This window comes from Coturnix japonica, chromosome 1 (genome assembly GCF_054131305.1).
Source record: "Coturnix japonica strain WE chromosome 1, WE-NBRP24, whole genome shotgun sequence".
In the NCBI taxonomy this organism is placed as follows: domain Eukaryota; kingdom Metazoa; phylum Chordata; class Aves; order Galliformes; family Phasianidae; genus Coturnix; species Coturnix japonica.
The window spans coordinates 66,606,203-66,619,876 of record NC_140663.1 but is presented as its reverse complement, the minus strand read 5'-3'; positions in this window follow the sequence as shown (position 1 = coordinate 66,619,876).

Genomic DNA, 13,674 nt, shown 5'->3' with positions numbered 1-13,674 from the left:
TGTGAGCTGCTAGTTTGTCTGGGAGAATACTGTGGGAGACGATCAAAGACTTTGCTACCAGCACACTAGTTAGACTCTAGCTAGTCTACACTCTAGGTAGACTAAATCCACAGCCTTTTCCTCATCCACTACTTTGATCATCTGGTCATAGAAGGAGATGATGTTGATGAAGCCGGACATGCCTTTCATGAACCCATTCTGGCTTGGCCGGATCTCCTTGCTGTCCCACACATGCCACATGATTGCATTCAAGGTGATCTACTCCATGACCTTCCCTGATACCAAGGTCAAGAAGAAAAGTAGGTAAACAGAACTTGGTGCTTCTAGAGTGTGTGGAGAAGGAAAGAGTACAGTCTGCTCTTTACAGCTTACTGTCCAAGAGGTACCCAGCAGTGCAGTTTAGGTGGGAAGGGTTGAACAAAATTGCCCCTGCATGTGGGATGCTGTCGTTCCCAATCTATCTCCCTGTTCGTTTGGGCTTCCTCCAGCCTCTTAAGAGGTGTTTCCTCTAGCCATTCAGCCTATGCTATAAGCTGGAATAGGACGGGATGAACTGTAGAGGAAAGGAAGCTTTGTGGTTCAGGGATTGGCTAATCCACTGGCAAAATTCCTCTGCCCTCCTACTCACTGCACTTACCACTGATGCCCATGGTGTGCTTACCACCTGCTGCTTGAATGCACCTTGTGCCTGCAAGTAGGCAACTGTTGTGCGTTGCAGTAATTCAAACCTGCATTTAGGCAGTCATTGGAGACCATTTAGGCATGAGATTGAATATGAAACATCCTATACCCTATCTCCAGCCCTGCTATTTGCTTGCTTGTGCTGAGGGAAACTGATTATTCTGACTACCATGCTCCTCAACTTTCCTGTTTGTGCAGTGGAACTGATGGTGTTTATCATGAAAACGTGAGTGTCTTGAAGTTTTCATTGTGTTTGGAGAAAGTTTTGGTTTCTTGAATTTGAGATCCCTTTGGAAGTGTCAAGTAGTATTAACATAAAGAGAATATAGTGGTTGTTTTTTGTTTCTTTTTCTTTTTCTTCACGTATTACTCACTGCTTGGCTTCAGGGATAATGTTGCACATCTTTTTCTGTGCCAGTGTTCAATATTGTCTGTGCCAAGAAGTGTTATAGTGTCCATATTTACTATGTAAAGCCTACATACAGCCTCTCTGAGTAAGTATGGCAGCAAGGGGAAGCAGAGGAGTATCTGTGTGTCTGTATATAAGATCATATATTTGTACAAAGTGTGCGTCTGTGGGCTTCAGAGACTGAGGGGAGTCTGTGGTTCAGACTGTCTGCCTGCTTTTGCTTCCTTTTTTTTCTCCAAAGGCAGCAAAATATGTTGATATGGATTTTTTATTTTTTTTACAGGAGTTTTTAATGTTCTAATATATTTCCCTCACATCACATCTTGCCAAACATCACTTATTTACTAGTACTGTAAAAGCAGGTTACCAAAAGACAGTGAGTACCATTTCCCTGTAGCTTTCATCCAAATTGCTCAGAGACATACTGTAATGGGACTCCTAGTTAAAAACAACAGAATATCAGTATGAGTAAGAGTTGAGCAAAAATGCCTGTGCTTGTGCTACATACATGCTTAATTATTTAGCTGAACTAGCAGCAAGGCTGTGTTTTATACAGCAGAAGTTGCTCTGTGCAACTGTGACCCAATAACTCTGTGAATTCTGTCCAGTGTTATGTTTTGGTTCAATATCCCACTGATAAAATGAGGCTTTAATCACAGTTCAAATGAATGAACAAGAGAATCTTCATTGAGGCTAGTCTACAATTAAATATATATTTTTTTACATTTACAAGAATAATGTGATATTTTTTCCCCAGAAATGAAATGCTTGCACGAAAAAAGTACAACACAAAGGAAGTGAACTCTTCCTGACTGCTGAAAGTTGTAATTGCTTTTCCCCCTTTTGTTTTTTTCTTTTCTCTTTTCATAACTAACAAGATTTCTCGGTGGAAATAAACTATTTAGCCCATGTGTAGGTGTTCATCAGAGGGATTAAAATACATTCTTCAAAAGCATACTCAACATGCCCAGCCACTAATAACAAAATTGTTAGTAATGCATAAAACAAAGGGTATTACACATTTCCAGTGGGGAAATTGATTTATCTTGCTTTGGTTGTTTGTTCACGTTAGGAAATGTCACACATATTTGAAGTGCTTTGCATAGCTACTGTCTTGTGTTTACTGCACAAAAATCTCTGCTAGACTACATCTTGGCATCTTTTTCCTCATTTCAGTGTGGAAAAAACTTCGAATGAGTTACATTAGCCGTTTTACTTACATATATTTCAAGTATATTTTTACCTTATATATAAGTATATATATATGTTACACATATATATGTAATTATGCATGTGTTTAGGTATTTTGATGAATATGTTAAGCTAATAATAAATTATGCTTTCTTATTTTTTCCTAACACGGCCACGCTGAGATGTATACACATCAAATTTGCTTACAGTTTCTCACCAAGGAGAAATTATTGGCATACGGGAAGACTTGCTGCTTCTGTGGGTAGAGCTATGGAGAACTTCTATTACGGGAGCATACTTTTTTCTATTGAAATCAGTGAATTTAAGATAATTAAAAGTTGATATATGGGCTTAGAAGATAGCTCACAGAATGGTGCACAGCCCCTACAAGTGGAAATCTGTTTGTGTAGGTCAACAAAGCTACTTGGTGCACTGTCAGATGAGTGTAAGCAAACTGGTTGAAAAAAATGTGCAATCCACAATACAGCCATAGAGGCAGGATACAAGGCATGTTATGGCAATAGACACTGTTTTTTAGAGCTGTATGAACACATTCTATGAAAACGGTGATGCTGATTATCCCACTCTAAATATTTATAAATTTTCGAACTGCACCTTCAAAGACACAAAGTATTAAAGTTGCATCCTGGAGGTGAAATTTAAAACTTACAATACTGAATTGTTCAGTTTTGATATTTGGCTTGAGGTTTTCATTTTGTTTTGTTTGCTTTTCTAAAATCATTGAGATCAATGATATGTACAAACAAAATTTGGAATTCTTTACTGTGGCTGAATTTGAGTTCATTGAGCAGAAAATGTCTGATGAGAACATATACTGATTTATATATATATATATATATATATATATATATATATTTTGCTTTTGTGGCTTTTTTTGTTTAGGATGCTAACATAAGTAAACTTCTTAAGCAATTTTATATAAACTTAAAAAAAAAAAAACAAACACAACAACATCAAAAAGAAAAACACAAAAACTCAAGCATGGAAAATTTCGGCCTAAAATGGAGTTTATTTGAGAAAATTATAAGCAACAGAAAAAGAAGGTTAGGATGGAAATCTGAACTCCTCATTAACTAGAGCTAAGCGCCAAATCCAGTGCCAGGTTTTTTCTGTTAATATTTGGTTTAAAGTTACATACAGGTTTGGAAGAACTTAACTCTTTTTAACCTCTTTTTATTACTGTCGCTGACTTAGTTGTGTTTCAAAGTGATGTCATGATTTCAGGGCTTAGAAACTATCTTCACCATGGCAGGAGACATACTTTCTAACATTTTCTTTCAGATCATTGCTTGAAATCATGTTCACACAGCCTTAAATTCTGACTAAATCTCTCTGTGTGGTATTCACTGTTGGTCAGCTCTAAGTTACATGTACTGACACAAGCCAGTAGAGATCATGAGGATAAGGAAGGCCTTAAGTTGTCGGATTATGGCTTCTGGTTTCCATTACATATCTGTGGCAGTTGAAGAAGAGAGAAGTTCTAACTAATACTGAAAATTTGTTAGAATCTATGCATGAAACTCTGTAAAACACAATGTAGCAGTAACAATGGAGTACTGTGTTTTTAAGCTTCAGCTGTGGTAGAAACCTGCAGAATTTCATGTCTGAAAATGATGACTAGTAATGTTTTGAGCACACGTCATACTTTTCATCTGGAAATCTCAGAGCATTCAGTAAAGTTAGAAGATGGTTAGTATTCGACTACTTTTGCTCTTGATTTAACTAAATATGGAGATTGTTGTGGTCTAATGGATAGGACCCGTGCCTAACTCCTTAGCAAGCAAAATTCTGTTCCTGGCTTTGCTGTAAATTCTGTATGTAACCTCTGGCAAAAGTTCCCTTCCTTTGCTGATTCCTTTGGAAAAGTTCTCTGAATTCAGGGGGGCATCCTGTTGGGGAATGCAGGATGAGGAGTCACTTCACCAGATTTTAAATCTCTTGCATCTTGAAGACTCAACAAATCAGTTCTGAGACCAAAAATGTTTGTCTCCACAGCAGTTCTTAAGAGAATTATTTTGTTTTCTAGCAATGTAAATTTTATTTCCATTTTACGCTCTCTGCTTTTATAAATCTTCCTGATTGGTCTATTTTGTCTCAAAGATCTTAATCCAAATGGGCATTGAAATCAATGAAGTTGTCCATTCCAAAAGTAAAGTCTCCAGTTTATTTCCATGGAAACCATAGTAAACACAAAGATCACAGTAAAGCTATTTGATTGAGCTAATTCCTAGCTATGAAACAACATTTTTCAATATAGTTACCACCGTTAGCTATCGTTTCACCAGCAATGGACAAGAGCTTGTATGCTGTGCTCATCAAAATCTGCATTAGTGGAGATGGCCCACTGTTGCTTTCACCAGTGCTGAAATGCACCACGTCCCATTTCACTGTGCTGACATCCACTGCTTGGTCTTTACAAACATTCAGCAAGCACTGATGAATTCTTCCATGCAGGGGAATTCAATCCCATATCTTTACTACATACGCACATCCATGTCACACTTTTTGTTAAACTGCCCCTCTGCTGCCATCTGTTGCATGACAAAAAATGTTCGTGGTTCAGTCTCAACTGCATTTTCAACAACATCCACCTCTGATGTTATGGGCCAATATAATAAAATATGAAGAATTACTTCTGGAGCAGCATTTGCATAAGAAACCTCAATTCTACAAGTGACTGTTGAAAATATTCACAAAACATACAAGGGGTTGATGAAGCTCTATGTGTGTGAGTGCACAGTGATTTTTAAGTTACAAAAACTTTAGAACTGCATCTCTGAAACAGAGCTCCCTGCTGTGTGAAATAAAAGAAGACTTCTGTCTAGCACTGACAGATGATAGAAGCATGCATAGAAGCTAAAGGTCAGTACGCTTACACACTAAGGCCATAATCAGACAGGCTAAATCCCATGAGTGCCTCTGCCTGGCATTTCCCATTGGCTGGTTTCCAACATCTCCAAGCTCAGCTTACTTCAGTCCTCTCATTCTTACATCAGAGATCTTCAGAAATCCTTGGCTCTCTTCACCTAGTAAGAATAGGGACTTAAGTAGGTTATAGACTGTCTGAATGTGATCCTTAGGGACTTACATTCTCACTGATATTAAGCTATTACATTTAAACCTTCACTGCTGTCACTGAAAGCTGAAATGGTCTCTGATCTGCCCACTGCAACAGTTGTTATAAAGGACAATTTACTCAATCATTTGATTAGCATTTTAGATGAATTCAGATTCTTCTGGCATATAACCCCTCATAAATAGGTTAAACATATTTCTAGATTTCTGAAAATGCTCTAAATTTTCAGTCATTTCTTCACTAGCATACTCCTCTTCAAGGGCATCTCATTATGCAGAAAGTTTAAAACTGTTGTAACAAGCTGTATTTTGCTGTTTCCATTTGTTAGTAATGGGGACAAAAATACAACCTAATGAGCAAAACATTTACTTTGGTCCAGGATTCTTCCTGCTTCCTAATGCTCTTTCCTTCTGCTATTTCTAGACTATATGGTTTTTCACATTGGCAGGACATGTGTGGACTTGGGCTGAATATGTATTTAATCTTCAATTTGATAGCAAGCACTAAGATACTGAACAACAGTGCCTACATTAAGACAAAATTATGCCAAACCATAGATATTTCTGATGGTTTCTAAGCTTCTTGTACAGACTCCATCTTGCTTTCAAAGAGTCCAGCATTTTTCGAGTTAGCAATAGTTTTGTTATGAACACCTAGTTTCAATAAAATTCTAAATAAAAATATTGTTATTCTTGTGAAGAAGGAAAAAAAAAACAACCCCAAAACTAATGGAAATACGTTTTTGGTATATATTTTTTCTCAACAAATGGTCACTGCTTGAGCATGGTCAGTACAGTCATGATGATTAATGTAACCTGTACTAGGAAATGAAGTGGCGATTCAAAGATTCTGTGGGACATGCATTGATTAATGTGGACTTGGGATATTAATAGAGACACAGGTTTATGTGAATAATCTAGTGCATAGACACTTGGCTGCCAGCAACTCCTTTTCTGATCCTAAAACAAATCTTATGTACAATTTTCTCCACTTCTTCATAGTGTTTTACAGCTGGGAGAAATGTGGTGTGTGTGGCTGCTCTAAGAAATAGTCATAGATGCCAGTTAGCACACTAGCATTCTATGACTGGTACTATGTACTCATTTACATTTGAGATATTTTCATACCCTAACCAAAAATTCCCAACTGAATCCAAGTTTTAGTGTTCATGGAAGAACCCCTCACAATGTTATTCCACTCACTTTGTGGTCCACCTGGACCCACAGCTTCTTTGGTTCTGACTTATACAACTTGATACAGTTATTCCTCTGCAGATGTTTCCTTCTTGTGATGAAAATAGCTCAATCTGTTGCCTTTGAAATTAGTGTTATCCTCTCACAAACACTCTTGAGTTTTGGCTTGGGAGAGTGCAAAGTCATGGTGAAGGAAATTTGACATTCACAAGCTTATAGCAACACAGTTTTTACTCATGCTGTCATTGTTCTCAGTCTTTCCCAGATGACTGGGTACGCCCCAAGAGAGAGTTGCTGATGGTCTGCAGAGAAGGAACAGTCAACTAGAAAGCAAACTTTAGAATTTTAAAAAGAGCATTCACAAAATGTAACGCAACATTTCAACTTGCTTAGTTGTATCTTACATTTATTGAAAGGCATTGGATTTCTGAAGGTTTTTAGAAGATTAAAAATCTAGTTATTTAATAAAGCCCTAGCAGATCTCTCTGCTTATTTAGGTGCTTAGTTACTTTTACAAATCTGATCATCAAATTCTTCTTTCCACATAAATTTTGAGGTACTTTTTCCTGTGTTGGAACTTTTATCAGCTGTTGATATGTTGTCACCCACAACAGAAGGGCACATCAATTGCTCAGAACTGCTAGGTATCCTTTCAGAAAATGTAAGGAAAGATGAAGAAAGATAATGACATATGGTTGAAACATGGATGTAATACTGATGCTAATGTAAGTGACCAAATGCCTGTAAGTAATATATAAGATGCCTTCTTTTCCTTGTGGGGATCTAAGGATGAAACTCCATCAGTGTAAGAATGAAGCAAAGAAATATGACAAGTGAAATGTGGTTATGGGAATTTCTAGCAGGCTTATGGCTCACATGTGCATTTCATGTGAAAGAATGTCATGTGCCTGTCCAGGCTGATCTTGTGAGTCTGTTGAATGAAAGTATGTAAAAGAAAGCTAGCATACATTTTTTTAGTGTGTGTGTTTGTGTGCCTAAAAGGTGTGCTTTCAGCCCAGTAGATGCAAATTACTGGAGCATGGCAAAGAACTTTTTCTCTGAGGAATGGCAGGTTTTTCCACTTAGAAAAATTAGCTTTTTATGTATCTTTTTGTTCCAGAATTTATAGAGCAATTTGTTGTGCATATTATTAAAGTTTGAATTGTGATGCTGTAAGCCAGCAGGAAATCTTTATATTTCTAAGAGAAAAGGTTTTATAAAGTGTACTGATATTTTGCATGCATACATCTATCAGGTAGGGTAGTAAGAAATACTAGCAAGGTCATCAGAAGAAGAAAAACAATTCAGTTCTTAATTTGTGTACACTATCTTTAATTGTTGTAATAGCTTTCCATTATCTGAAAAGGAATTTATCATGCCAGTCATGAAAATTGACATTCTACTTCATGCCTGTAAGCATGTCCTTTTCACCATCAGAGTTTCTCAGAGGTGAGTCACTGTAATCTGCAAAGATGGATTCAGGCACTGTAATTTATTGCTTATTTTGCTTATCAGAAATCTCTGATGCTTGTTGTGATATAGATCATACACGAAGTTGCAAACGTATTATTCAGGTGACTGTCATAGTTTCTGCGTCTGTGCGTATTCAGATCATCAGTGTGACCTGAACCCCTGAACTTCTAATAGTGAAGGCATGAATCCTGCCAGACTGAAATAAAGAGCTAGACTTGTAATGGGGTAGTTTGTGTTTAAAATCTTCTGCTGAACATGCAAAATGGTCAAAAAAGGTAGGAATAAGAATCTTATAATGAAGAGTATGCTTTTCCTCTGAGATTCTGTAATTTGCCAGGTAGGTGGAAACTACCTCTTGTCTATGACTAGTTGGTTTAGGTAGAACAGATGATATTTTCAAAAATATCTGTGCTTATTCTGACTTCAAATGATTGCAAAGTTTTGAGAAATTGTAATTGTGAGAGAAACGAGGAGGGAAGTCAGAAATAATGGACAGAGAAGAACAGGTAGGCTTGATGCTTTTATGACCATCCTTAAATAATAAGGAATAAATAATCTATCCTAATAATTCTGATCTCTTACCTTAGTCAAAAAACAAAAGTATTTTTTCTTGAGGAGATGAACATCGAAAAGCCTTGATTTCTGAAGTGAAATCCTTTCATGACTCCTCACCTGTAAAGTTTTCCTGATTTTGAAGTTAAGATATAAGTAAAAGTCAAGATTATCTCAAATGCACTGATTAGGCAGATGGATTAGAGAATGTTTCTCTCAGCCTTACTGATGTGACAGTCTGTGTTTATACGGAGTCAAATTTAGGAAGTCTTAAGAAAACAGAGAGACGAACCAAAGAAAATTTTAGTCCATGACATTTCCTTCCTTCCCCCACTGAATTTGTATTATATAAATACTCCCTGAAAATATTGCTTGGAGTGGCCATGGACAGGTTCTCAACCTCTGATGAATTGCTTTCAGGTTGTATTTCTGAGCACTTTGCAAAACTGATATTCTTGGGGGATTCCCTAGGAAGATCTGTCTATCTTGTTATGGAGTATATTTCTTGTACTGCCACATGAAGAAATGAGGGGCTCCCCTGACAAATATATAAGCTATGTGACAACCCATCTATTTTTAGATGGTTTAAATCAGTGAAGAAAGAAAAACATTTGTTTCCAAGACTGTAATTTTCCAGATGACACCATTTCATTGCATGGTGCCATACCATGAGAAAGAGCATTCTTGTGGCTTTTGAACTGGAAATCCTGCAGAAATGCCGTTTCTGGCATTTATTTGCTGTGAAGCCAGGCACACATGGAGAGCAGTCAGACTGACCAGATACAGTTTGTGGTATTAAGGCATTCAGAAAAGTCCCTGCTGCACAACCCTTTTCCAGTATATGAAGTGTTGAGTGAAGTTGAAAAATTATCAATGAAGATCAAATCTGAAAACCATGATCTGTTCAGACAGCCAGGCTTTCATGCTATTACTGTATTCCTTCCACTTGCAAAAACATTACTTTGCAAATTCAGCTTTTCAGTCCTCTTACATTGATGCTTATAACATAGTTTTTGGTAATTAACAAGATTTTGATACAAAGTGGGAATGAAGATCGAATGCATGCTCTGGTGAAAAATGAAATGCACTCACTCCATTTTAACTAGGAAGATAATTTTTTTACTGACCTGAGTACTGCATGTGATCATAAAAAGAATAGTGTTAAGTGAAGAATGAATAAAGAGGAGTCAGCTTGGGCCCATTCTTCAGTAGCCATCACACTGAGTTTACTGTGGTTACCCATACAAGAAGGCTTTGAATGGATAAATGCTTACTGGAGGAAATGCTCTGCAGTGCAAAGATTTGTATCTTCAGGTATATTCTGTGTTTAGATAAGTAGGCCAGATTTTTTGAAAAAAAAACCAAAAAAACAAAAAAACCATACTGTTTAATTTCTCTTGAATGTAGCGTCTCTCCACAGTCTCTCCCACAAGAACTGTTCTAAAATGATAGTCTGCCTGAATGAAGAAAAAACCCTAATAAATATGGTGCATTCCTCTTTAAAAAGTGTATTTACTTAGTAAGTTTAGAAACCACTCTGAGGTTAGGTTACAGCTATTGGGATTAGAGGGCGTCTCGTGGGCAGTTCAGACATCAAGTTATAGGTCCATGGAGCGAAGCTGAACTGTTTCTTGCCTGATGTCTGAATTATGAATTAGGTTCATTCTAATTCCAATGGGGTAAACCTCAGAGCAGTTTATATACTTATGGCTAAGTGCTCCTAAAATATAAGCTATTTATTTAAAACATACATGTAAAATTTAATATCTAAAAAAGATGTCTGGCCTAGCAAAGCAGGAGCACAGCAGCCCAGCCAAATAAAATCTGAATTGCAGCTTTGGAACCCTTCAGAAGGGGATGGCATAGCTGGCTTTATGCCAGATGCTAATACTATCAGCTAAGTCAGATCCCAGTCTTGGCAAAGGATGAACTGGAACAGCCACAAGGCTGAATTAGTTTGCTTCAGCTCAAGACACTTGCTACTTCCTCAGCCATGCTGATGTTAGGAGAGCTGTGGGTCATGATACCTTCTGCTGGCCACTCAAAAAAGTTCCTCAGGATAAGAATACTCTGCAGGGTTAGCTCCTACCATTTTCTGTTGCTGGAGTTGTGTGAAGAAGCCCAAATCTATTTTGATATTAGGAGAGCATGATGGAGCTGTAGAGAAAGCACAGGAATTATTTATACAATCAGCAACAATTTCCATGGCCTCTGAGCTCATTTGAGCAACAGTGCTAGTTGGTGAACCTCTCACCTTAGTCATGTTTTTGACCCCTGCTGCTAGCAGACAAGTAACTGTGCCAAGCTGCAGAATACAGCTGGTTTTCCACTTCTGACTTCTTGTGAGGAAGAGCAGGAATGAGTCTGTGGGAGACTACGCCTTCCTTTCCTCTGTTAATTTTGCTTAGACTACTAGAAAATCTGAGGGAGAGACAGTATCTGATGTGATTTTCCTGGGAAGGGAGCGAAACAGAAACTACCCATCATATTTTAGAACAGCTGAACTGGCTTCATTATTATACCAAAAAATAAAAAAATAAAAAAAAAAAAAATCAGCTTACACTTTGGTTCCCTCTTCTCTCCTTGGTATCCTCCTTTAATTTTCATCCCAGGACTGGGATAGGAATAAAAATACCTCTTGAGTTATAACTTTTGCCTTGGTACTGGGAGAGAGGTGTAGAGAAATCTGGAAACAGTCATTCCCGGGTTTGATCAGAAGGGGGATCTGTTGCAGATGCAGAAGAAGCAGGATCATAGTGGAGGCAAAAGAACAAATTCTTTGAATGCAGGAGAACTACCATAGAGTCGGAGGAGTGTGTAGTTAGTTAATTCCCGTGGGGACTAAAGATCACTTGTTACAAATTTGCAGGAGTTGGCAAAACTAAATGTCACAAATGAGCTAGTGGGAGTTAAAAACTGAGCATGCACAAAACCCGCTGTTATTGTTTTCTGTTTTCAAAGAAACTAAATCTTGCCTTTTTCCGTGGCAGCGGAGTGCTTACTCATAGTTCTTGAATGCCTGAGGCTGACCATGAGGCACTAAGTATGCATGAGAGTAATGACAATTTGGAATAATCACTCTTCCTCAGCTGCCTTTCTCCATTCAGAGAGACTTGGGAGACTATTTTCCATTTGGCATAAATGAATTTTGGGCTGGGCTTCACTTTGCGTAGGAAAAGAAGAAATGGAGTGCTTTCAGTCAACTGCTAGGAAAACAACAAACTTCCTGTTTCATCACTGAGTATGAAGGTAACTCAAATGAAGAGTTTTGGAGAGTGCAATAAAAGCAAATAAAGATCTGAATATTGGATATCCATCTAGTCCCACTTCTGTCCTTTGTTCTGTGATATGAAGCATTGCTCTTCTCTGGATGTTTCCACACATCTTGATTATCAACAACGTTTTACTGAGCTGTAGCACTCAAGTAGGTAGGCAGTAACATCAAGTCCATACTAATGCTTTTTTTTTTTTTTCTTTTTTTTCAGAAGTACTCCAAGTAGTGGAGAGAGATCGGGTCTAAAATTGCTTGAATTTTTGGCATGCTCTCTACCAGTAATATTTATGCAATATGGTTTAGTCAGGTGAATACGTCTTTGCATTCCATTTAGTTTTAAGAAGCTACCCATTTTTCTTCAGTTCTATCTGGATTAGCATCTGGGTTGCTTCAGAGGAGCTAGAAAACACATCTTTAGGGTATGGTGGCACTATAGAACAAACATTATTGCTTGGTAGAGATTTCGACATTGTGCCTACTATGAGTTATAACCAGCTACCATAGAGGTCATTCTGGAGATCTCAGCTTCTGCTTCTAAAGTGTTATTTTCCTTCTCTTTTCATGTGAGAGCATCCACTATTTTGTTCAAGGCGTGGGATTTGGTGCCCTGTCTTCAAGCAACGGCAAGTCACATAGAAGAACTGGAAAAGGACATTGGACATTCACAAAACAATAAAAAAATTCATAGTCATGAACATATAGATTGCAATGATGTTCCTTCAGGTTCTCTCTTGACATCTGGACTTTCGGTCTCTTCCATTCAAAAACTTAACATAACAGGTAGACCAAGATGATACAGTTTTGGAATGATAAGTCTACAGATGAACGCATCTACATAAGAAATAACATAAAGCATCTCTGATATCTCTGTCAACATGACTAATGTTTTGAGACAGTCTGGAAGGCATTCCATAAAACAGGCTTCCATGGCTCACTGCTTTATGTTGATTACCCATATTTTCTCTTTGTAGTAATGTTTTTCTAAATGCATTTCATTCAACATAGTATTTCTTTGGCTAGAAATGGCAGCTCATTGTTGAACAGCTATACGCTGCTTTGATGATTTTGTTACTTCAGTTTCCATTTGCATAGCAGAATCCTCTACAGAACTAAGGCAGGCCTTTGTGTCAAAATTTTTAGAAGTTTGAGTTTTAAAAGGGCACAACTTTCAACACAGGAAAGATGAGTGCTTCATTCAATGAAAGTGCTTGAGGTTCACAAAAGATTCCTTACTTTTTTAGTGGTGAGGCCAAGGAGAACTGAAAGACCTTGTAAAATATTTTTACACACATGTGCAAAGACACCTTGGGACAGCTAAGTCTACTTAGGGCACTCTTGTGGGTTGGCAGAGAATGGTTTAGTGGAGGTTTAAATTTACTTTTTTATATCCTAGCTGACAGTCTCAATCACTACGCTGTTGTCTACACTGAATTTATTTGGTCAACCTCTTGTGTGTCTCTCCTGTTTCACATCAGCATGGTCCTTAGTTTTCCTGTTTTCCAAGCCCTCTAATATCTGACACATGGCTAAAGGATTTCCATGTTCAATTTTTTTTCCACAAAGAGAAAAAGATTTCTACTAAGCTTCCAAGCAGAGTAGTTTTAACCTGTTTCAGACTACTTCTAGCTTCTAAACTTTTCACAAAATTCCTTTGAAAATCTAGGAGTGATTTCCTGGCACAAGTTCATTTTACATTAAGAAGTTCCCATTAAGATTTCTGCTTTCACGGAACTCATATTTTTGCCATTAGAAGGTATGGTAAAAAGAAGATTTATGATTGCTTTTGTTTTTCTGCAGACACAAA